Source organism: Nipponia nippon, unplaced genomic scaffold (assembly GCF_047370975.1).
Source record: "Nipponia nippon isolate SJK-2023a ecotype South Korea unplaced genomic scaffold, ASM4737097v1 scaffold_8, whole genome shotgun sequence".
NCBI lineage: Eukaryota > Metazoa > Chordata > Aves > Pelecaniformes > Threskiornithidae > Nipponia > Nipponia nippon.
The window spans coordinates 32,049,642-32,073,836 of NW_028262402.1; the positions used below are offsets into that span (position 1 = coordinate 32,049,642).

At 40.0% G+C, this 24,195-nt stretch overlaps 1 long non-coding RNA gene across 1 annotated transcript in view; it reads right to left on the reverse strand.

The window, feature by feature from the left end:
* Nucleotides 1–1,954: 1,954 nt before the first annotated feature.
* LOC148050556 (uncharacterized) overlaps nucleotides 1,955–24,195 on the reverse strand; it is a 30,753-nt gene continuing 8,512 nt past the window's right edge. The window contains exon 4 of the long non-coding RNA XR_015700909.1: nucleotides 1,955–2,238. This is a non-coding gene — a long non-coding RNA (uncharacterized LOC148050556). The remainder of the gene's footprint in view (nucleotides 2,239–24,195) is intronic.

Genomic DNA, 24,195 nt, shown 5'->3' on the forward strand with positions numbered 1-24,195 from the left:
CTTTTTGCAAATTAAGTCATGGTACAAATGAAGACAATGTCATTTTCTGATTACATCCCTTTAGTAAAAAATCTCTCTTCAGCCTGGAAAGACTACTTCCAACAACAACAATGACCCAGAGTAATTTCTACCACTGTAAAGCAGATACCAAATGTTTGCCAAAAGTTCGACATTTCTGTCATTCCGAGTGCTTAGCTATTTCAACTAGCCTTTGGGAAACTACATATTTAATAGGACAGTGCCGTAAACTGGGATTTCAATAACTAAATCAGGCACAGGAATAAAGAATACATAGTTCTTAGATCAGTCAGAGAGCCAAAACTTTTGAAGGGTTTGATGAATGGTTCCTTGAAAGGCTTAGGAAAACCTATTGATGTAAATTAATTACACACATCCATAAATCAGAGCAATCTGATGAGCCTACCAGCAATCAAGTAGCAGGAAAGATTTCTGGTTACAGAGTAGCTTTAGACAAGTACATGAACAGGTACCTTGTGTTGGAAAGGAGGAGGCTGAGATTAGGGTTAGCAGCAAAGGAGGCTGGCATCCCAGCAGGCTTGTCTGTGAGCAAGGAGGTCAGGCTGAATAAGAGATGGGTGGCTGTGTAGATATGGGTAGAGAGAAATGGGAAAAGGACCAAAGCTAGATTCTGTCTGAAAGAAAACTAAGCACAGAAATTCAGCAAAAATTGCTGGTTTATGGGGTTTTTTCACACTTGGAACCATAAAAGGTTAAAAGGAGAAACATGGTTTAGGACTTCAAGGAAAATGAGAGTAAACAAATTTCAGTTCTGGACTTTGTGTGGCTCATGACCGCCTCAAACAGCACTGCAAGGCAAAAGTGCCACACATTGGAAAAGAAACCTTTCTGTGTTGTACTCCCGATGATTTTCTCCATGAGTAGACCAGAAATTCCCATGCAGATTTTATTTTGCAAACTCTAGACTTCTTTTGAACGTGAATCCTTTCCTTTGCTCTGCTTTCCATAGTGTAGCTGTCTATTAGCATCATCTTATGTGTGTTATTTGTCTGTAAGTAATCCCTCAAGCTTGTATAAATACACCTACTTGTGCTGTGTGCTGGAGCAGAGCTGTGCATGTTATAACAGCTGGCATTCGATCGTCTAGTGAGTAAACATTGTGTCCAGGGGTTAAAGTGGACTGGAGTGGTTCCAGCTTATGTCTGCTAGAAAGGTACTGAGTTAAATATTTGGTTCTTATCCTCACCCTTTGAAAAGGTAAAGCATGTCTAAAAACTGAACACCAGTTTGTTATAACCATCTTGGGAAAAGCTGTATCTGTGGCAGCCTCCTGCGTCAATGAGCATTTCAGACTTTCAGTACTTGCTGCCATGGTAAAAAGTCTTTAAATGTCAGAGAACATGCACTTTAACTTTATGTATACTTGGTGTATACCACATAAATTCAGCATGATACAAGCTACATCAGAATATTAGTGAACTACACAAGCATGTCAAAGGCTGTAGTTAGATGATATGCTGGTCCCATGGGATGCTCTGACCCCTTCAGATGGCTGCTGATCCCAGTTCAGAGCTGGGTCTGCCTCCCTGGCAGGCCAGGCCGATCCTAGGCTTGGCAGACCCTGCTGGCACATACGCAAGCTGTGAGAAGAGGCAGCTATAGAATAAGTCCCCTCTGCTACGTCAGGTTGTTTTGAGTGACAGGGAGATTTGCAAGCAGGAAGAAAGGAAGTAAGGGAGTCGGGCAGCAAATGCCGGGTCTGGGTAGAGGGGACAAACAGTTCCCTGCAGAAAGGGAAAGATGGAAACAAGCATGAAGTGTGAAACAGAGGACACTGAGATGAGCTTCATCGTCACACAAAGAATAACACACATCTAGTCATTCTCACCTAAATCATGAAATTATTCAGACAGACAGTATTTGTCAATTTGAGAAGTAACTCTTAGAAAGAAATACAGGTTTATAAGGGTCTGGATGTTCTAAACAGGAAATCTTTATTCCTATAAATAAAAATTACAACATTTACCCAATATAGCAATTGTGTTGTAATCCAGAGATAGAACCGCAATTCTTTTTTACCACTCTTTTATCATTTTTCTGTTGTTTCTGCATATCCATCCAGAGCTGCTATTAGTTCCATCTGCAGCTGCCTTCATGCTGTTGTGGTGAGTTTCCTTCTAGGCTCAGACCAATACCTGACTATGTCAGTGGGACTCTTTTCTTCTGTACCACTGGGAGATGGACTAGGTCTTTCAACAGCTGAAAAATAAAAATAGCATTATTAGGCACTGTTCTAGCTTTCACGCTGACAGACGCAGTTTCTTACTAGCTTTTATCATGCAATTACCAGTGACATTTTTACCTTGCTCTTGGTGTGACCAAGGAACTGTCCAACAAAACAAGTGCTCTTCAGGGCTGGCACATGACAATTTTGGACCTTCTAGATATCTGCACACAGCTTAAAGGATTAGGCCAATATAATCAAAATTGTCCACTCATGTTGGTGTGCTCTGCATTGCCCCAGATACCAAAGACCAGAGATGGCTTACAAAAGAGCCAAAAAAAGAGATAACTGGACAAGATGCCGGACAAGATGCCTAACTTCCAGATGACTAAAATCTACAGTCAGCTGGATCTCACTTCAGTATTTTTGCCTATACTCTTTAACTCAGGAAAAGAGAAGCATCGCATTATCAGCAGGTCAACTGGATGAGTGCTGCGAATACAATGTGCTGAACCTGCACATGTACAATTTCAAGGGGGATACTGATGCCATAACATCACTTTATTTTTTTTCTCTCTTCTTGCTTTACACATCTTTTCTTTAATAACTGCTAGAGATGAAGTAACTATAAAATGTTGGGACTTGAAAATCCCTTCTGTTTAAGCATGAAGCTTTACATTCCTTTCAGAACTACTTTTATACACAAACTGTGTTTGAAAAAAATATTTAAGTATGAACAATATAATTATTCCAGTAATTCATATTCTGCTCTTTAAACAGTTTATATTGTCCAAAAATGGATCAAAAGGGGTATCATGTGACGAGACTCCACTTCTACACTACAGTATCTGAATACTGAGACAGAACAGCTAAATAACACCTAGTAGGAAGACAACTGATTACTGAAATTACTCCAGTAATATCTGAGAACAACAAGCATGTTCCAAGAGAAGATATCAAGATGTCCTCTTCTGTCTTGCAACTCTTGTTATTAAAAAAAAATAATCAGTATTATTTTGACGCTAATATTTCCTGTGTAGCCCACATCTTCTTATGAAAACCAGTGTGAAATCAGCTTTCTGTTTTTACAGATAAAAAAATATTGAATTGGAGAAAAAAAATGTGTTAGTCATGACACAGAACTGAAGTCAAGAAACTGAGATTTTACTGGCCACCATTTTTTTTACTGATTCGAGTAATTTTCTTAATTTCTAAAATCTTGTCTTCTTGTAAAAAAAATTGTCTTTTTAAAGAGTCTTAACCTTTGTTAGCAAGGAACTGAACTGCTAGAGTAATGGTCATCACAGAGAGGCTTTTCAGCAAACAAAGCTTTGCTGGAGATTGGGGCTTTATCCAACAAAGGATGATTTAACCAGCAGAATTCAAGCAGAAGGATGAAGACACTAAGACAGATCAGGGAAGGATGAAACACAGGAAGCAATGCATAACTCATTTCCACGGGGATTCTCATTCTACCTGCCTCAGGGTAGCAAAGGAAAGAGAAGGAGAGGTAAAAAGGGGACAGAATAAAAAGTGGCCGTGAGCAGGATACAGGGAAGAGGAAAGGACAAGAAGGTCAACAGCAACATAATTATCTGTCTTGGGATAGGCTGTCAACTAAAGTGATAATACTCAGCTTTCTGAAAATCATAAGCTACCTTAATTCATTAAGCATCTACTAAGATGCTTTGCAGATGCTAAATAACCTCCTCTGGCTGTTCTGGTTTCAATTATAATGTAAATGCTACAAGCTGCATGAGATGGTGCATGGCCTCCTTTGTCCTGCATGTAGCGAGGTGATTGAATTACTCTTGTCTCTATATCTCCTGAGGGTTCCATCCCCAAATCTGAGATGCTGCCTTGCCTTGGTTCAGAGTCTAGCAACAGTGTAAGCTTTACTCAACCCTGGTGAAGCACTGTTGTGCAAGTTGTGTCTAATTTGTACTCCCAGGATACAGCAGTGAACTACAGCTTAAGCAAGCCAAAAGCCAAAACAGTGCCAAGTTATCACACACCCTCAGTCTCATTTCATTATAACTACTAAAATCTTACACAGTAGAAAGTCTCTGCATCCACCTAACTTGTCCTGTGTATATGTAATGTTTTCTTGTCTTAGTCTATCTGGGTTATTCAAAATATAAAAGCAAATTAACCCTAGGCACATATCTTACCAACAAATGGACACCATAGATCATGCAACATAGCATCATTGTGACCTGCTAAGCTTCTCTTGTCTTCTGTACTAAAGCTCCCTTCAGGCTCAGAGGTCTACAGCAATATACTGGCTTTGACCTGGCAGAGTCAGGTCATCAGTGTGTCCCTCCCATACACTTTTTGGTATAGCTACTTGATGCAGTAGATTTGTGTGTTGAAGGGGAAGCAATCAACCTATTTCAAGTGATTTCTGAGTGACTGCTAAAGATAAACTGATGTGGTAAAACATCTAAAACGGACTGATATTTGGTAATGAGCAAGTTTACCATAGAGCTGATCCAATACTGGACAAAAATGTATAAGTGCACTATGAATGTCTGTATGATGACTTGATTCTTCCTGGCTGAGTCTCTTAGAGGTTGCATCTTCACAGATATTCATATCCTGTCCAGGTGATTCTGTCAAATGTATATTTTGGGTTTCCATATACTCAGCCATTAGCGTGTGTGTGTGACAGACTTTGTACTTTCACTTTAGTGACCCTTGGTTAGGCATTTTGAAGTTGGTACACACAATGCCAGACATTGCAGCGTGCATAATCCATGGACAGCTAATTCTTTACTAGTAACATTCAGCAAACATTTTCAGATCTGGTGTAATTTGCAGGTAATAGCACGGTTTCCAGAATACAAGAAACTTAAGAAAAATTTGCGGAGAATTTAGAGACTATTTGGTGTTTTTATGAAGTAGAAAGAGTTTTTTAGATTATGACTCTTATTGATGATATATAACACCTCTGTAGCAGCTACAGAAAAGCCAGGACTGAATAGTCCAGATTAAAAAAATTAGCCACTTGCTTTTAGAATTTTTGCTTTGATATCCTTTGGACAAAAATCTAAAACCCCAAACCTTTTGGGTGTTCATGTTCTCAGCATTCAGATGAAAGATATTTCTGGTGAAACAACAGTATACTTTTTACAAACAAGTAATTAAAAAACAATTACCAAAAAAGTAACTACATGATGTTTTCAGCTATCTCTGTTCACAAGTCTGACCCCAAAATAGCTCTGAAAATGTTGACCAGAGTATGTTTTCAGCTGTCTTCAATTATGCAAGTCAGCCACTGAAGACAAAAAGAGTCAACACTCTGTAACCAGCTTTCTGCATTCCATTACAGTACTCTGAACTTCTAAAATAAAAAAGTTGTGAGTCATTCCCAAAATCATGAGATGGGCTTAAAATTACAAGATTTCGAAAAATAGATTTGGGGAACTTTAATTCATATGTTCAAGAGGGTTTTTTTCTAGGCTACCACAAGAATAGGAACATATTTTTTGAGTGTAAGGTCAGATTCTTGTAAGAACACATCTAGAAATGTGCAAATCTTAAGGAACGCCAGATATCAAAAGCTTATGCTAAAATCACAAGAGTTCATACCACTATCAAGAGCAAATTCTGCCCAGCTGACCTATGGTACTCAGCTTCTGCCATAAGATTGGTATTTATAATCTGAAGAAGTTTAGAGTCATGGTCCAGAGTGAGGTGCTATTGTGAAACGTAAACAATAAATCATTTGTGGAGAAACTGTGAGGCACAGAGGAAAACATAAGATTGCCAGGATGAGTGCTGGGATTCCCTGCATTGATGGAAAAGTGATACACAGTGCTAAAAACTCAGTGGAAATGTCAAAGAACCAGACACTTCCATTCTCCTTTCTTGATTTAAAAGCACAAAGGAAAACACTCGGTTTTAGCACAGGGATGACATAAGGGAAAGCCCAAATTAAATAATTATTTTTTGGAAGGTTACTTATATTGTTCTTCAAATAGCAGTGTCTCAGTCTGTAGGACATCTGCTTTCTTTCTCCGTCTGCTCAGACTGACTTCTGGGATAATAGGAAGATATCACAAACACTCAATTCACTTGTTTGCAGCAAAGGGCCTTTAAAGAGAACAGCTTTTGGCTATCGTTTTTTTTCCCAGCTTGGATTTGAATGTCTAGCTTTCTAATCCAGAAAGCAGATGTTTTAACAGCGCCTGGGAAATGATTTTTAGCATGTTTTATATGATCTAAACATAATCCAACCAATAGAAAATGCTATTCGATGTTTCACCTTTTCTTTGAGATTCTTTTCTCTAGTAGATTTAGTGTTTAACACAGAACAGCTGGAGACTGTAACATTTTTGGCACAAAAAGACAAAAATGGAAAGTTTTTTCCAGTACAAAATTGTTTGCACTCTTTGTCCTGACAGTGCCACCTGATTCCCTCTGGAAGGATTAAATTTCTCTACATCCATCACATTCAAATAGTGCAGTGTCAAGAGACCGGCAATACCCTCAGTTTGCCCATCCATGACTGACATTCAGTACATTTTTGTCTGAGTAGACCAGGAGGTTGACGTAAAGGTAAATTCCAGACTAACATCTTAAGACACAAGCCCTTTTGTGTACTGACTTCTGCTCTCACTTCTAGACTCTCCATAACCTCATTTGGCATGTAAAGCGGTTTCAAGCAGGAGCTTGCACATTGTCACTTTGTAAAAAAATCCTGCCCCATAACCTACATGCATTCAGCTCTTAATAGTAATAATAATAAAAAAATCCAGCAAAAATGCCAGGCTTAACAATAAATGTGTCAGGATCCAAAAGTGCATCTCGCAATACTGGATCATATTACAGCTGATGTCAAAGCTAACACATTGTTAATCTAGTAAAAGTACACTGTAATTTATCAGAGCATGTCTGCCTTGCTGGTCCTAATATTTTATTTAATCATTTTGAATTACAAAAATAAGGCATGAATTTTAACTGTTATTTAATCTAAGTGGAAAACAAAATCAAAGAGTCTGGGAGTATTTAGAAAGCACCACCAAGCCTCCTGGCTCAGCCGTAGTTCTCAACATTCTCTTAAAATAAAAAAGTATACTAAGTTTTCTGATTGTAAATACTTATGATAGTCTGTGTCCATGCAGATGTTTTGTATTTTCCTGCTATCCATTGAAAAGATTCTATTTTTATTTTGGTGAATGCAAGTAAAATGAGTACAGTGATACCACTTATTTGTTACCTCTGGATATCGCCCATAGGATTTCAGAGGAATGTGGACAATTCAGGGTATGTCTCTCTGGGTACTCAAAAACAGAAGGCAATGAGAGTTTGCTGCACTGTTTCTGAAGAGAAATGACAGTTTTCAGAATCACACTTACCATGCTCTTCTAAAACAAGAATCTGTACTTGCCAAGCAAAGCTACAAAATATTCTTTTTATTTTTCTACAGTGTTCAAGGTTTCATTCCTGTTATGTGTACTGTAATGTCCTCTTTTAAATTGTAGATAAACTGCAGTTCATTAAAAGTGTATGGGTTCAGTAAGATTTCAATTTCCAGGTACTTTGGGAAATTCACAAGTGTCTTAATCCTTCTAAAAATGTGTTTCTTTGAATCTTGAGTCTCACTCATTTTGCAGCTAACCTAAGGATCCCAAATGGACCACAGGAAGTCTGGAAGTGGGATGCAGCCTCACAATTCATATACACAGTTTTGAAAAATAGGTTGAAAGGCACTCCTTGTAACTGTGCTGAGCATGTACTGACATGTGGAAGCACAGAAATTACTTGTGAAATTGTAACTTTTATACAGGCATTCAGGTGCTCTTCAAATTTTTATCCTTATAAGGAGTCTCAAGTGTTTTTCTGTGGCTATAAGGTAGGCAGTGTCTTCAAGAAAACAAACACATAAACCAACTTTCTAATGTTTCAAAAATATTTTAAAGTAAAATACAAGCATTTTTACACATATTTGGCTTTATCCTATATATAACAGCCTATACTTATTTTCAAGGTAAGGAATGGTCTTTTTATTTGTGGTGAAACACTGGAACAGGTGGCCCAGAGAGGTGGTAGATGTCCCATCCCTGGAAACATTGAAGGTCAGATTGGGTGGGGCTCTGAGCAACCTGATCTAGTTGAAGATGTCCCTGCTCATTGCAGGGGGGTTGGACTAGGTGACCTCTAAAGGTCCCTTCCAGCCCAAACTATGCTATGATTCTATTTTGTGCACAGTATGATTTAGTAAAAACGATTAAGTATTTAATTATTTTTAATACTTTTCCTCACATTTTAGGATCGACATTTTTAACTCAAATGTTTCTTCTCTCTCCGGAGGCTCAGGACACCTTCAGCACAGATGTAATACGGAGTTTCTCTAATGTCCCATTTCTTAGAAGCATCTATGGCATGATTAGCTTCTTACTCAACCAATGGCTTCTTAATGAATAAAGCAGACACAGTTGTTAGGTTTCATGGGTAGAAAGGCAGAAGGAACTTGCCGCAGCACTTTGAAGTTTTCAAGTGTTTTTTCCTTACTGATGCAGCCGAACAGCTGCAGTTTTCTTAGAGATTGTGCAAATGAAATAATTTATTTTTATTGCACATTCCAGCATAATACACCATGGAATAGATTTGCCCCCTAAAGAACAGGCTTTGGGCTAAGGTACTTGCCATGTTGAAAGGGAAAACAAATTGTGATGATGATTGCACTTGATTTGTTGACCTATTTCATCCTCAGCACCGTATGCGACAACGCAAGCAGAATAGCTCCACTGTTTCCTAAAGATTTGCTGTGTATGTGATCATCCATTAACTGGAAAAAAGCCCAACCCAGATTTGCAGTCAATGTATTTTTTTAAATTAAAAACTAAACATAGTTACTAGCTAGAATAAGAGGCAAATGGTCCACTTCTAATGGCCAGCATCACCTCCCCACCAAGAGGCCAAAAAAGCCTATGTTACTGGTATGGATGTACAGAACTTCATCTGTGTACTATTGGTATAGATGTAGAGAACTTGAAGGAGCATTTCAAACCTCCCCACAGAGAGATACCTAGTGTTTCCATGAAAATACGTTATTTGCTAATCAGATGTAATGCATGCATGCACAGGACTTTATTAATAATGAAGCCCATGCCAACTTCAATGAAAGGCTATGAACTACATGTCTAATGAGTCAGCTCCAAGCAGTGACTTTCAGACACCAGCTAATTTCAGCAGGAGTAACATCAAGCCATACATAGATAAATTCTCTTCCTTCTACATCCTAAGGGTAACACCAGCCACATCTTCAAAAGGGGAACTGGCCTTTTGGATTCGCTGTTAGAAAACAGCAGACTGGTGGGGTGTTCTACCTCATTTATACACAATTTTAGTTCATCTTTTGTTGCTCTATCCTCCCTCTCTTTTCTTATCAAGATGTCCAAACAGCAAAATAACAAGCAGCAGATATTAGATATTCCTGAAAGACAATTATTACAAGGTAAAACTAATTTAACCTGTGTAATTTTGTTAGTAGGGATTAATTAGTGGAGATTAGACAAACTAGCACCTTCAGCCTAAAAAAAGAGATGTCTGAGTGGGATATTGATGAAGTCACAGGTGTTGTGGGAAAAGTAAACCAGGAATGTCTATTCATTACTTCCCAGAATACCAGTGAACATAGCAGGTAACAGATATAAAACAAATCCCTTGCACACTTCTTTACAGAGCGCATAATTAAGATGTGGACCCCTCTGCCACAGTATGTGGCACAGCCCAGAAGAATACAAACTCTTTTAAAAAGGAATTGGATGACCACGATGGGCCAATGCAGTGCAACTGCTGACCACAGAGGCTGGGAGGACTGATTCAGAAGAGCATCATCCTGCACGTGCTCTGCTCCTGACCTGCTCCCCTGAGCATTGTAGAACTAGACGTCTCCAATATCTAGTATTATGATCTCTGCAAGAATCACTCAACAGTGCCACTGAGCTCTCTGAATCCAGTCCTGGTAGTTTGGTTCAGCCTGAAGAGATTATGTTAAATGGATATAACCTGGAGACACACTCACTCTGATTTATTAAATTGTGCTTAGCAGTGGTGGGGAGGAATCTTTGCATTCCACTGTCTGACTCTTGACACAATTTAGAGCAACCTTTTTTGATATTATCTAAATGAAGAAAGATTTCAAGCCAGTGAGCTTTGATTACGAAATGCCAGTGCAGAAGTTTGACTTTTGCTTCCCCATGCCCATGCTGGTGTTCAGGTTGGAGGCTGTGTGTGTGGAGCAGGAGGCTGGCAGTACGGAGGAGGAGTAAGGACTCATTGCAGTAGTTGTATAAAAACAGAGGTGCTCACTAAATAACTCTCTGGAGAAGAGAGTGTCTACTTTAACCTAGAAGCTCTTACAAAAGTTAGACTGCCAAGAGCACAGCTATTCAGTAGTCAGTCTTCAGAGCACCATCTTGGTTAAAAGCCCTGGCAATATTTGCATATGTAGCCTTTTAAAATGTATTTGCTAATTCTTTCTGTTTTTTTCACACAATCTCAGTAAGGCAGTTCTCAGATATTATTTGGGACAAATCATAAAAGTTAATGAAAGAAAGGAGGATGAAAGAGCACTAAACTGCACTGCAGTAAAATATATAAAAATAAAGTAAAGCAGCTGTTTGAGGAGCTAATTCAGGATAATAAAAATAAAAGGATTTCACATGAAAAATTATTCAATGTCTGAACAGATGATAAATTTCAGATTTTCCTTGTGGGCTGTTCGAAGGATGGGTCACCTCTGCAAAACATTCTGTGATCTGCATTGTGGTACCATGGCTATTTCCTGGCAGGCTAAATATATTTCTGGTCCTTTCTTTCATAAAGGAATTAGACACAGGAAAAGAGCAGAGAAAGCTGTAAAATATAATCAGAATTTGGTGTGCATACCAAGACCCTTAGGACGTTATGATCAAAGTACAGCAATAGTTGCATATGCCATTTCCCTGAGGCCCAGTGTCTATATAATAATCCCTACCATTTTTACCAGGCAATAACTCATTGTTAACTGAACACTAAACCTGCAGTGATAATAGTCTGGACTAGAGTTAATGTTGGTCTGTTGAAGGTATGAATCTGCTCCGAGTACTGACTCCTCCACAACATGGACAGCAAGACTAATGCCCTGCTGCTGGCTTCCATGACACAGCTGCTCTCAGGGCCCCAGGGGTGCTGGACACAAGTCCTCCTGAAGTCAGTCACGAAATTACCTTAAACGCTATGCTGGTCAGGATTAACTAGATTTCCTCTCATCTACTCTTTGGTCTTCGCCATAGGGGAGCACGCCACACAAAGTAGCTATTTCCTGAAATATGATTAAGGGGGAAGTAAATGGAGAGGTGGCAAAATGAAAGCGACTCTTGTTTGGAGAGAGGTCCAGGGAAAGGATGTAGTGCTGCTAATTTAGAGATTAATGACTTCTAAAAATTAGGCACATTCGGTATATAAATTCAGTATATAAACTGACTCTGGTCAACAGAAAAAGGTGGATGGCTTCAAAGCGAGGTTCAAGAGACTCAGAGGCTGAGCAGGTGGACAGCAGACTACTCCATGGGAAGTGCTGGTAGCAAATGAGTGCTTAAACATGCACACACCTCTTAGATGTCCCACTTCAACAAGCACATTATTCACCTAAAAGCACAGAGTCCATACATTGAGGCACAAACTGATTGGGACTTCAGAAATAGCATGGCTATTTCTAGTGTGTTCCCCTCTTTGTATGATGGCATATTGGCATGAGCAATCAGCCTAGAAGGGAGGTGATGGGCTGTCAGGTCTCCAAAACCACACTGGATGAAAACCCCACAGTTCTGACCTACCAACAAAATGTGTGCTACCGGATGTTTCTGGAGAGGGCATTCCCACCTTCCCTGTCAAAGCTGTACCATCATGCAGAGAGGAATGCCAGAGTAATGCGGCCAGAGAAACAGCAAACAAGAAGGTGCATGCTCCCGTCTCCCAGCTCCTGGGCAAACTCTGTAACCACCAGGCTATTGTGAAAAAGGCCCAACCACAACTGTGGGAATATTTCTGAGCAAGACTGACCAGAGATGTTCTCCTCTGAAGCTGATAGTCAGAGATCACCATGTGCTCAAAGCTGAGGTCCACCTGGGCATATATGGGATGCAAATGCTACTCTAGTTTGTAATAGTTTTTTAAATGGGAGCAAGGTGATATGCGCTGCAGTCTAGATTTGGGCATATTAGGAAAACATGTCCAGCACAGGAAGGCAGGTGATGCTTACAGAGAAGAAGCCCTAGCACACAGATGGGACTAATTCTGCTCAGGTCTTAGCCCAGGCACTGAAACAAATAGTGTAGGTGCTACTTGGCACTTAGATAAGATAGCCCAGGTGCCTCCCAACCGGGTTGCTCACAGGCTTCCCAAGAGCCAAGTCCTCCAAGATGTCAGATGGTTGTTACATGTCCACATGCAAGCAGAAAGAGGACCCCACTCTGGAAAGCAGTGACAGTCTTCTCTGCCTTGCAGGGGTGTGTGGACCAGGCCCTGAAGGAAAAACAGTTGTAATTTGTCCAAACAACAACATTGTAAACATTCTTTTTGCCAAAAGTAACATTTGGCTACTAGTATAACAAGCTCATAAATTAAACTACCCCTGGCAATGCAAAATTATGTGTTACTTATGCCTCTAGTTGATCTGACTTCCTACTGAATATGTCAAACGCTAATTAAGTACAAAGGGAGGACCCGTCTGGCAAACACTTATGTAAGGATGACTCCATTTCTGCCGTGCAAAAATTTGGTGTGAGTGGTAAGCAAGGTAGGGGAAATGTGGGCAGAAGTCTTCACAGGACAGGGCCCTTACATACTAGCTGAGGTATTCTGTTTGCAATGGATTTATGTCAGTGTCTTTCTTTTAAGTTTTAAGAAAAATGTTTTTTGCTTTCAGCTTCATTAATGAGACTTGAATGACTGTTTTTTGAGCATACCTTACTTCTGGCTTCTGGCCAGCCCTAGAAGCAGTTGCGGTTTCTTCACAGAAATACAGATCTTCACAAAAAATAAAACTTTTCAGCTTGTAATTCCCCAGTGGTCGCCTCTCCAGCCAAATCACCCTTGGAAACATATTTTAAACCATTTGAGCAGGGAAAAATATTTGGAACTTTGCCTGTTTTGCTAAGGCTCAGCATCAAATTACACAGACAGAGCTTCTGTTTTTTTTAAAAATATTTTATGTCTATACTATTTTAAAGTACATGGAAAGTAGTATTTTTTTAAATAAAATAAAGCTTACTGGCGCCAGTATTACATCAGTGACTGTAACCATTGTATGCATTGTATCCCTGGTAAGGATTTCTCAATCTTAATGCAACTGAGTCAGGACACCAGGCTAGATGCAGTAGGAGATGTGAACACAATTAAGTCCTTCCCTGAGTTCTTTAGGAAAACAACAGCACTATTACTATTTGATTTATGCTTCTCAGGTGATGTATGCCACATCCTTCATCTTTTAATGGAGAGTATGACTGAAAACTGGGATCTAAGCCCAGTTTCATGTTAGAACATTTTTTTTTCATTCACAAACAAGAGCCAGAAACTTGCAACGCTTACTAAGACGAATAATCACCAGTTTGGTCTGCAGCTTAGTGAACATAGATGGAGACAAAGGGGCCAAACCCTTAACTGGTACAAAACGGCAAAACTCCAGGACTTAAAGGGACTTCAGGGGAGCTCAGTCAATTTATGCTTGCTGAGGATCTGCCCCAAGACATCTTCCTATGCGTATGTAGGCTACGTGTACGTGTGTGATAATTGTGTGACATATTGTACTGCAGGGCATTTGATAAAGAAATAACCAAGCAATTTATCACATAACTATGATTGCGTCACCTGCCCATTAATCCATCTCACCAATTCAGTCTGGCATTCCTGGCTCTTAAGCTGCTTCAGAAAGAACCATTTATATTTTAAAGCCAACCTGCCACGGAAGTATTCCCTCCCTCCTCCATCCAAAGAAGTGGAATTTCCTCAGAAATTATACCTCCATGAGGTCCAGGACAGGCAAGATTAATTCTGAAAATTACGAAATTGTCCTGGTTTTAAAGTTGTATGTGTGTGTTGTCCTAGTCAATGAAACAGGAAGAACTTTAGCAGCTTCCCAGCAGACCAACTCACCGAAATGCAGAGAGTCTAAGATGCTGGGCTTTAAAACAGTGAATTTTTATTCATGGAAGTGATCTTGAATTATTTTAGATACGTTCTAAAAGTATTAGTTTTATTTTTTTCTCTTCCTCATGGCAGTCAAGGCACTTTGCTTAACAGGCCAAGAGACACAAGGAACAGTCTCCTGAAAATGTTTTTCAAAGTTCCAAAGTATTTCAGAAGAGTTTTTGTATAACATACATGGCAGGAACAGCAAATCCCAAACTTATGCTAATGAAACTGGGCTGCTACAGACTGTACATATCTCCTTCTACATTCCTAAACACCTATGTCAAAAAATTGTTCAGGCTGGAACGTCAAGCTGTCAAGGATTAGGAATGAGAAGTTGCAAGATTTCCCAATCTTAATGCCATTTGTCCAATCCATATTGCATGTAAGTTACCACATAGCCACACAAACCTCCCTCTGACCCATCCAAGCTGTGCTTCATGCACTAAGCAGATGGCTATTCTTTATTTCTTTTTCGTCTTCCCATTTCTCACATGGGCCTCCAATTTATTTGACGCAACATACTTAAGCTCTGCACTGCATGCACAAGTATTCACTCCCTCCTGGCAGCTGTAGGGATGCTCTTACTGTGCCTTTGCTAGACCTCTTGCAGGTTCAGTGCTCTCTATTCCCACTCTACAGCCTGGGAGTGTGAAGTACTGAAAAAGGAATGCCAGACTTGTCAAAAACAAGTTGGTGGTCTCTGATTTTTTTGCATACCTAGAACCTGACTGCCTACTGCACGTATGGGGCATCTGCAATCAGCCTCACTCGCTCCTGTGAGCTCTCGGCCATTCTGCAAACCTGTCTGCAGGTGTGTTCCCTGGATGGGCACAAAAATGGCTGTACAAGAAGACTCAAATGGTGGTCCAGCAGGAGATGTAGAGAAACAATCCTGTCGCTGAAGAAGCCCTCATCTGCCTTAATCAGGAAACTAGCCCTTCTTTCATTGCAACTTCCTACCCAAAGGAGCCAAAGAAACACCCGAAAGAACAAACTGAGAAAAAAAAATTGTACCCAGTGCCTGCTGGTCTGCTGTGGGCCGTGCTCAGCAGAGAAGGACTCTGTGGCAAAACTGTCTGCTTAATTCTTAATTTTGTGCTGAATTATTTAAAAACAAAACAAAACACGGCCAAATACGTGAGGAGTGTTTTCCCCACCCAACACAAGTAAGCAAAGGGCACATTCTGGCATGAGGGCAACATGCCCTCTTCTTTACTTGCCACAAAATTCAAAGGCTTGCTTCAAATTGTAGGATTGAAGAGTCAACTAAAAATAAATTAATTTAAACATGAATAGCATACTTTATTTGCTCTAAAGCCTCTCTAAATTCAACCTGAAGTAGATACCCAGAATGGAAAACTTTCAGCCTGCACAGTTAAAACAATTTGGCAAACTTAGTAGCAACTGTAAGAAGGGGCCTTATAATGGGGAACATACAGAAACTGTAGGTGCAGTTAACACATCTGCCTATGAAATGTGGAACAGGAGATAGATGCTAAGTAGAACACCAGATTCCAGCTTTGCCCAGAGTGTGATCTGTATCTGTTTAATCGGAGCTTAGTATTATGGCCCATCATTCTTTTCCTGCATTCTTTTCACATCCCACACTGACCCTTTGCTACAGACCCTGTGAAGAGAAAACAATACAACAGAACACTACCTTGAGGAAATTTATTACTTGTGTAAATGATAATGAAAGATGAAAGGGGGACTGTGAAATAAAAGGAGCAAGGGCTACAAATGCAGACACTGACATGGCACGTATGGTACATTTATTCTTTAATGAGTGTGTTGTACACAAAGAAATACAATGGGAAAGGGAAAGTGGCACAGGTTGTGCAAGTTGAAAGAGAGTATGGAGGGCATAGTAGATATTGGAGTGATTGGAGAGGAATGAAAAGGAAACTGGCTGAGGAGCTCTGAAGCCAGGGGCTAGGGAAGTGAAGACTGACAAGTTGGACAGAATACAGGCACCAAACCAGAACACTGCAACTAACTCTGCTCCTCCCTCTCTTCTGCTTCTCCCTCTCTCTCTCATCTCTGAGAGAAAGAACACAAAGTTTTATTGCATTCATTAATTTGTTTCCAGGAGTCACAAATTATGCTGTGATTTTTATCTGCCAGGTCGGTGCATGGATCTGGAATGCTACAGCCAAGCCCCACTTTATGAGAACCTAAGCCAGCAGCGCCCAGGGATTTCAGCTAGCATGAGCTCTCCTTTTACATCACTACTTTGTTCAGAAGGACAGATGGTAGGGTTCGGCATTTCTTCACTGCTTTGTTTCCTTGCTGCCATGCTGAAGAACCCACTGAGGAATCCTTTGTGCAAATTCCTCTGCATCCCATATGCTTCAAGGCTGAGAGAACCTTCTTCCTTCAAGGTTAATCTGTTGCATAAATTCTCTTTGATAAATCAAATATTTCTTTTTCACTGCTTCTTTTCAAACCCAAGCTCAATAAGTGCTCAGGAAAACCTGACATGGTGTGTAAAAAAACCTCTCCAGTCCCATTCTGCTTGGCCAAATTGCAAACAGCCAACCCATAGCCCCCCTTTTTGAATGGAGCCTTTCTCCCTTCCACATATTCCCTGGTTTTGCCTAGTCTAGGGTTGAAACACAGGTATAACAAAGTTATAATCATCACCCTCTAGTGATTTTCTCCAAGGTGAGAATGTCTTTTTTTTTTTCCTAATTTCTGCACACTGCTCCCAGTTCCCCCTTTGGGTGCTACCCAAAATATGTTAGTCTTTCTATACACCTGTGCAGGTGTGCACAAAGCCTGGAACTCCTGGAAGCAGAATTCCACTAACCCGTGTTCCTTGGGGACTGTAGAAACTACAGTACCCCTGAAGAGGAACTCACATTTCCAGTGCTTGCAGATGAGGTTCTCTCCCTTCCCTTACACACTCATTGCCGCTTCATGAAGCTACACAGCCTCTGTTTTGCTGGGACCATGGTGTGTGCACATGTGGTTCATGTGGAGCTTGTCTAGGTCACATTTAGCAGCTGTCTTGGTCACCCTAACTACTCCATACTAGATGGTAAGACATTTATGTAACTACAGGCACAAGGCAAGCATCCCTTCTTCTGCCTTTGTACCCAGCCCTCAGCAATCAGATTGTGTATTCAATACCCCTATGTCCTGCTATGGGCTCCCACATTATCTGGGGTCTTGCCTGGCCAGTTATTATGGACAAGGTAGAAGACAGACAATAGCTGATAGTGTGGGACAGGATTCAAACTCACAAAGCCCCTACAATTTATGACACCCTACAACTCAAGTCTTTTTGGATGTCATTGTGTCCAGCCAACACAGATGAAATGCTTCATTGCATGATGATAACAACTGCACCTACATGGTGGCTACCATGTACCTTTGGTTGTGCAAACCAGCTCCTGTGCCAGCTATCAAGCCACTGTGCACAGTCCACCCAGGTGAGCACAGGCGCAGCACTCCTGTGGCCATGCAGAAACTTACGGCTGCTTCCATTTGCAAATCCAACATCTTGCTGCCAGTCAGAGGAGAATCAGTCTAATGTGGGAAGGTGGGCTGTGAGGCTGTTGCTGTGAAGTGTTCATTATCACTCCATTGCTATCTTGTCTCATACCCTATCTCACATGGCTTGCCAATGCTTGGAAGTTTACTGAAGGCCAAGACCAGGTTATACCTGTGTCTCTCTGCATCAGATGTTATTCAAGGACTTCATATGCTTTGCTCCTTTACCTTCTACCTGGCCTTTGTACTCTTTATAAAGAGAAAGACGTCCTTTCCCATTGTACTCTACAGACTGTTTAATGACTGTCAGAGTCTATTAATTATGTTCATGGCAATATTTCATTTCAAGATTCCTGATCCTTCAGTTCTCCCCATATGGCAAGCAGAGGCAGTTCCTCTTTATGTCTCAGGACAAGTGTAGAAAACATGGTAAAGCGATATAGTGCACACATGTAAATGGACTGATCTTGAGCAGGACTAGCATTTAAATGGATAGGTGATATCTCATTACCATGAAAAGAACAGTAGATGCTGGTGCATCCTGGTAAGGATGAAAAATGGAGGCCTGCCAGAACAGCACTCAGAGCAGATGGGCAAACACAGACAGCTGCACACGGATTTAATACTCAGTAAACCAACTGCACTTTTAAAATAGCAGTATAGAATGTGCATTATCTCACCAGGTAGTACATGCTAAAATATTGTCATGTAAATGGAGGTCATTTCAAATGAATGGTCCATCCCCTTCCACTACCTTGTAGGCAAGTCTTTATCATATGTTTTTTCAAACAGTCATTGGCAGTTCTATATCCCAAGCCTTAGCATTTTTAAAAAGGACAGAAAATTGTTTTGGAAAAGGACCAAACATTAACTGTTAAAACTCAAACAAAGGAGTATGAGTCAGGAAACTAATCTTTTTTTATATATCTGAAATGAGAAATGAAATTCAGTTTGGAAAACATTTTTATTAAAAACTGTAGCTGTCTGTACTCTGAAACACCCTGGAGGTCTAAAGATGATATCAGTATATAAATATTCAGGGCTTCCTGAATATTTCTTTTCAGAAAAGACTTTTTTTTTCCCCTTACAATTTCTTTGACCTTTAGAAAACAGTCACTATTTGTAGCTTGATTTTTTCAAGATGTTCGCCGGTACATAAAGATGGCAGGGAATTCAATTTAAAAGTCAACTCATGAAACACCATATAATAGTCAGAAGATAGCATCGCTTTAGGCAATATTTTATTAAGTGAACAGCTATTCAAAGCATTTTGGAGCATATTATATCCTATTCAAAGGCGTTCACTTCCTTCAATGCTACAGCAAAAGTATTTTACAAGAGAGATGATATTTGAACTATCCACAGGCATATGGATAAAATGCACAGTACTCAGCTGTAACGGAGATGAGTCTTCTTCTTGCTTTACAGAGGACTGTCAAAAGGACTGATACATAAAAAGGTCTGTCTTTTTTTTTTCTTTAAAGGGAACAAGACTTTCGTGAGCTCCCATAGAACAGCTGCAAAAATACCTTCAGTCTGTCATCTGGAATTCCTGAAGGTGACTTGTGGATTTGTGGCTAATGAAACATTGCAAAATAGCACTCACCATGTTGTAAAATACCCCTAATGGTTTATTAGCCTCTTACAGGACAAAAACGAAAGGTGCCCCAAGCATCTTATTCTGTAATAATTATATAAAGCACAAAGTTAGAAAGAAACAATGTCAGAACAGAACCAAATATAGGGAGGTTTCTCTGTGACCTCAGAAGTGGATTACAGATAATTTGTGACATTACAAAGCGATCACTAGAGACTTGGGGTCCAATTAAGGATTCTCACTGACGAAAATCAGTACGCTTTCTCATGATTTACAACAAAGCAAGATTAAAATTTGGTTACCAAAAACGTACTCAACTTGACCTTATCCAGCACAAGCATTTGTTCCTGAAACAAGACTAGCTCATTCCACAGAGAAGCAGATAAGAGTAGCAGTGAGTAATAGATTACTTAGGGTTGAGAGCAAGGAGAGGGCACTGAAAGAACTGTTCTTTGCAAGGTTCAGAAAACACAGTATGCATTATATATCGTACAGCCTTTTTGATATTTCTGTTTTTCTACCTTTACAAGACAAGATTTAGTAAAGTACAGGAAATTACCCTGGTTTTAAATGAATGACCTTGTACACTACCTCTTAGCTGAATAAAGAAGGAAGCTGTTTCCTCCTAAACAACACTACAGTTTAATAATTTGACTTTTTTTGGGAAAAAAAAATCATACGTTTGTATTTTTGTCAAATACAAAGCAGTTTTAATAATTTTCATTTACTGAATTTAGCTTTGTTTAATGTGTTCCAATAAAAAATTCTATGGCAGGCAAAAATAATCCAGTGCTACACATGGGGAGAACAACGAAGAAAGTTTGCAGGTACATGACAAATGGCTTTACCCTCCTGGGGAAATATTGACCCAAACTACAGGACAGTGCTTGCTGATGCAACAGGTACCAATGGTTTTAAGAGCCACGACACAACTGCAATTGCATTTTCACCATGTTGCCAGTGCGGAGAAGAGTTTCTCACTGTTTCCAGGGCATGTTCCATGAACAAAGCCCATTTCCATCAGATTTCCTTAGGGACAAAGACCTGTCCCCTGTATAAAAATCTTTCCTGACATAGGTGGACCATAGAGATAGACACTCCCCTTCAACCTTAAATCTCCCAGTTTTAAGCACTTAAGTTGGAGTTCTGGGAAGAGGATACACAAGGCTTTTTGCTAGCTATTTGTACAGGAATGATTTTCATCCACAACGACCATAAATGCCTACTTGTTTCAAAAGAAATGTAACTTGTGTTCTTCCTGTGCCTTTTCAGGTGTGGTCTGAGCACATTAACTTATTTATTACATAGCTGCACCTATCCAATGGAAATTCTCACATCCCAGGGACATCCTGCAGATGTGAACATTACTGGGATTACACTGAATCTAAAAGGCTGAAAGTGGAGAAAAATTGTGATGCTTTTCACACTCATGATCAGGACATTTTCATAGAATCACAGAATCATAGAATTGTCTAGGTTGGAAAAGACCTCCAAGATCATCAAATCCAACCGTCAACCTAGCACTGCCAAGTCCACCACTAAACCATGTCCCTAAGTGCCACATCTACACATCTTTTAAATACCTCCAGGGATGGGGACTCAACCACTTCCCTGGGCAGCCTCTTACAGTGCTTGACAGCCCTTTTGGTGAAGAAGTTTTTCCTAGTATCCAATCTAAACCTCCCCTGGCACAACTTGAGGCCGTTTCCTCCTGTCCTATCGCTTGTTACTTGGAAGAAGAGACTGACCCTCACCTCGTTACAACCTCCTTTCAGGTAGTTGTAGAGAATGATAAGGTCTCCCCTCAGCCTCCTTTCCTCCAGGCTAAACAACCCCAGCTCCCTTAGCTGCTCCTTGTAAGACTTGTGCTCTAGACACTTTACCAACTTCATTGCCCTTCTTTGGACACGCTCCAGCACCTCGATGTCCTTCTTGTAGCGAGGGGCCCAAAACTGAAGACATTACTCGAGGTGCGGCCTCACCAGTGCCGAGTACAGGGGGATGATCACTTCCCTAGTGCTGCTGGCCACACTATTTCTGGTACAAGCCAGGATGCTATTGGCCTTCTTGGCCACCTGGGCACACTGCTGGCTCACTTTCCCTACAACGTTCATGTTTTCTGATAAACAAACCCCTGTTTCTCTTTCACTGAGTTGTCAAATCAAGACATGTAAAAGACAAAGGTATTTTATTCCTTGCTGAATGGTCCAGTAGAGTAAATGCTAAAATGATAATGATGACAGTGATAGTTCAATATATGTTAATTATTTATTCAAAAACTAGGGAGAAGACAGGAGAAAAGATTTCCCTGTTACCTCTACTGTTTCTCCTCCATTTTCTTTCCTTCCTATCTTCATCAATTTTTTTTTTTGTTTTTTAAGGAACAGATGTCTTGCCACCTCTTGCCCAGATCTTCAAAGTATTCTACTAGATCTCAGTCCTCAGTTTCAAGGTTGGTCACAAACTGGGCCTGGTTTGACTGAAAGGGAGAGTTAGCACCAGCTGCTTACACACTACTGTCTCAGGCTGGATGAACTCTGTCTTCCTAATTCTGAATCCCCGTGAACATCAAAGGTCTAACTCACACTTCAGGGTTAGCAGGGTCACATTCCACCTAAAAGAAGACTAATACTGCCTGAACCATTCACAACAAACTTCTTGTTTGACAGTTTTTGCCCCATTTTCTGTTCTCAAATGATGTGCAAGCAAACTTATATTTTGTCACATTCTTTAACAATTCACTAAACACTCTATGTGAATTCATTCAAAGAATGGCTTGCTCTGAACTATCTGCTCTGATCTGAGCTGTAAGCAAGCCTTGAATATTTGTAGTGTGCCATTCAGGCTGCAATTTTCCACCTGGCGGTAACTCCTGGTCTCTGGGAGGCTCCCAAATCCACAGAAAGATTTAAAGATGGCCACCCAAACGACCCTGATGCGCATTCTCACAGAAATACATCTAGGTATGAGTTTGTACAATGGTTTCCCTTTGACAAATAATTTTGTGAAAGGAAATTGAGTTAAGAAAGTTGGCAAAAGGCAACCAGAGAGGCCATAGCGGTATCAATAAGTATGGTCAAATAGAGGACCTCTTCTCTGCTGTTTTTTCCTAAATGTCAGCACAGACTGAAAAAAAAGTGCAATCAAGAAAGGGCCCGAGAGAGAAGAATGTAAGGGAAAAAATGGAGACACAGGAAAAAATATGTATAAAGATGTTATCACAAAAGGGCAACCATTCTGCAATGGAATAAAGAATGGTGAAAAAAAAGGTAAAAGACACTGCTACTACCCACAGGCATATATGATCCTTCGATTTCACCTTGAGGAAACGCACTACTTTTCAGTAAGCATCAGATTATCCACATCAGAACACACTGCTAAGCTTTTCAGTGCATAGGAATTCACTCTAGTTGAGGAGAAATAACATGTTGGAAGTCATAAGGCCCAGCTAGCCCAAAGCAAGCAATCCATTAATGATCCCGCTTTTCTGTCAAAAAAATGATGTCTAGGGCAGTTATTTAACTCAGGTTAAAAATTACTATGAAATAGACATATCCTTTGAAAACAGGGTATTATAAAAAGTTTTCAAGCAGGATTAGCTTTGCAGTCCCAAAAGATGTACCATGAATGTGTTGCAACACCTCATCTATATAGCATCTCTATAGTGTCTTCCCACTGGTATGAAACAAATATAACGAAAGCAAGTGTTCTGCAAATTTAACTCAGACCATTCCTGGAACAAATCCAACTTGGACCTTAAGAAAGAGGCAGGCAGAGAATAGGGAACTTTCTCTCTTTTACAGCTAAATTAAAGAAGCAAATGCCAAACGTGGAAGGCAAGGACAGGGTATAAATTCGTAAGGCTATTTTTCTCCTAAGACATGAATCTTAATTTAGGGAATATCCTTTCCACTATTTCTAAGCCTTTATATTCCAGCTTGTAGCCCATAAGCACAAGCAGGGTATGCAGAACAGGATAAAGACTGTGAACAAAAGGAAGAAACAGGTACTAAACGGTTTTGTGGGGTGAATGCATAAAACCAATGGAGGAACAGAATGAAGCAAATGCAAACGCTATTGACTGGATTTTACAAGAATATTTGTGATGGTGTTATACTAAATCCGAACCTTAGTCTGCTTTAGCTCTACTTAAGATCTGAATGCTAACACATCAGATAAAAGCGACTAGACAATGCTACACAAACAGCAGTTTCACCTGCAGCATAATGAACTGAATTGGCATGGGTATAATGAATAACTAATTATCCAATAATTACTCTGATAATTAATCTCATGAATACCACAGGAATTAACGTTGATAGAAAATGACCTGGGTGGGAAAATGAAATATAGCTATGCACAATGGTATTTAAAGGCAGTAAAAATTTGCATCAGTTATGAGAGATGTTTCCAAACAAAGAAATCTATTGAAAGAAAGTGGTAGAAACCCCTTAACTTATCACTTAGAACATTTAAAAATAGGCCAAAATAAACCACTGGAAAATTTAACACAATGACTAATCTTACACTGACTCCATAACCTTGCAGTAGGGATGGAGAATGTTCCAAAACCTCTTTTCCATCTCTAATGTCTAATATCTGTAAGCCTCTGGACATGTTTGGGCTATCCAGCCACGGATATTAGGTCTGGCTCCAGAAAGCAGCATGATGCCAGTGTACAACTCAGTTCCCAGAGTTTGGGAAACCTCCAGAGCAC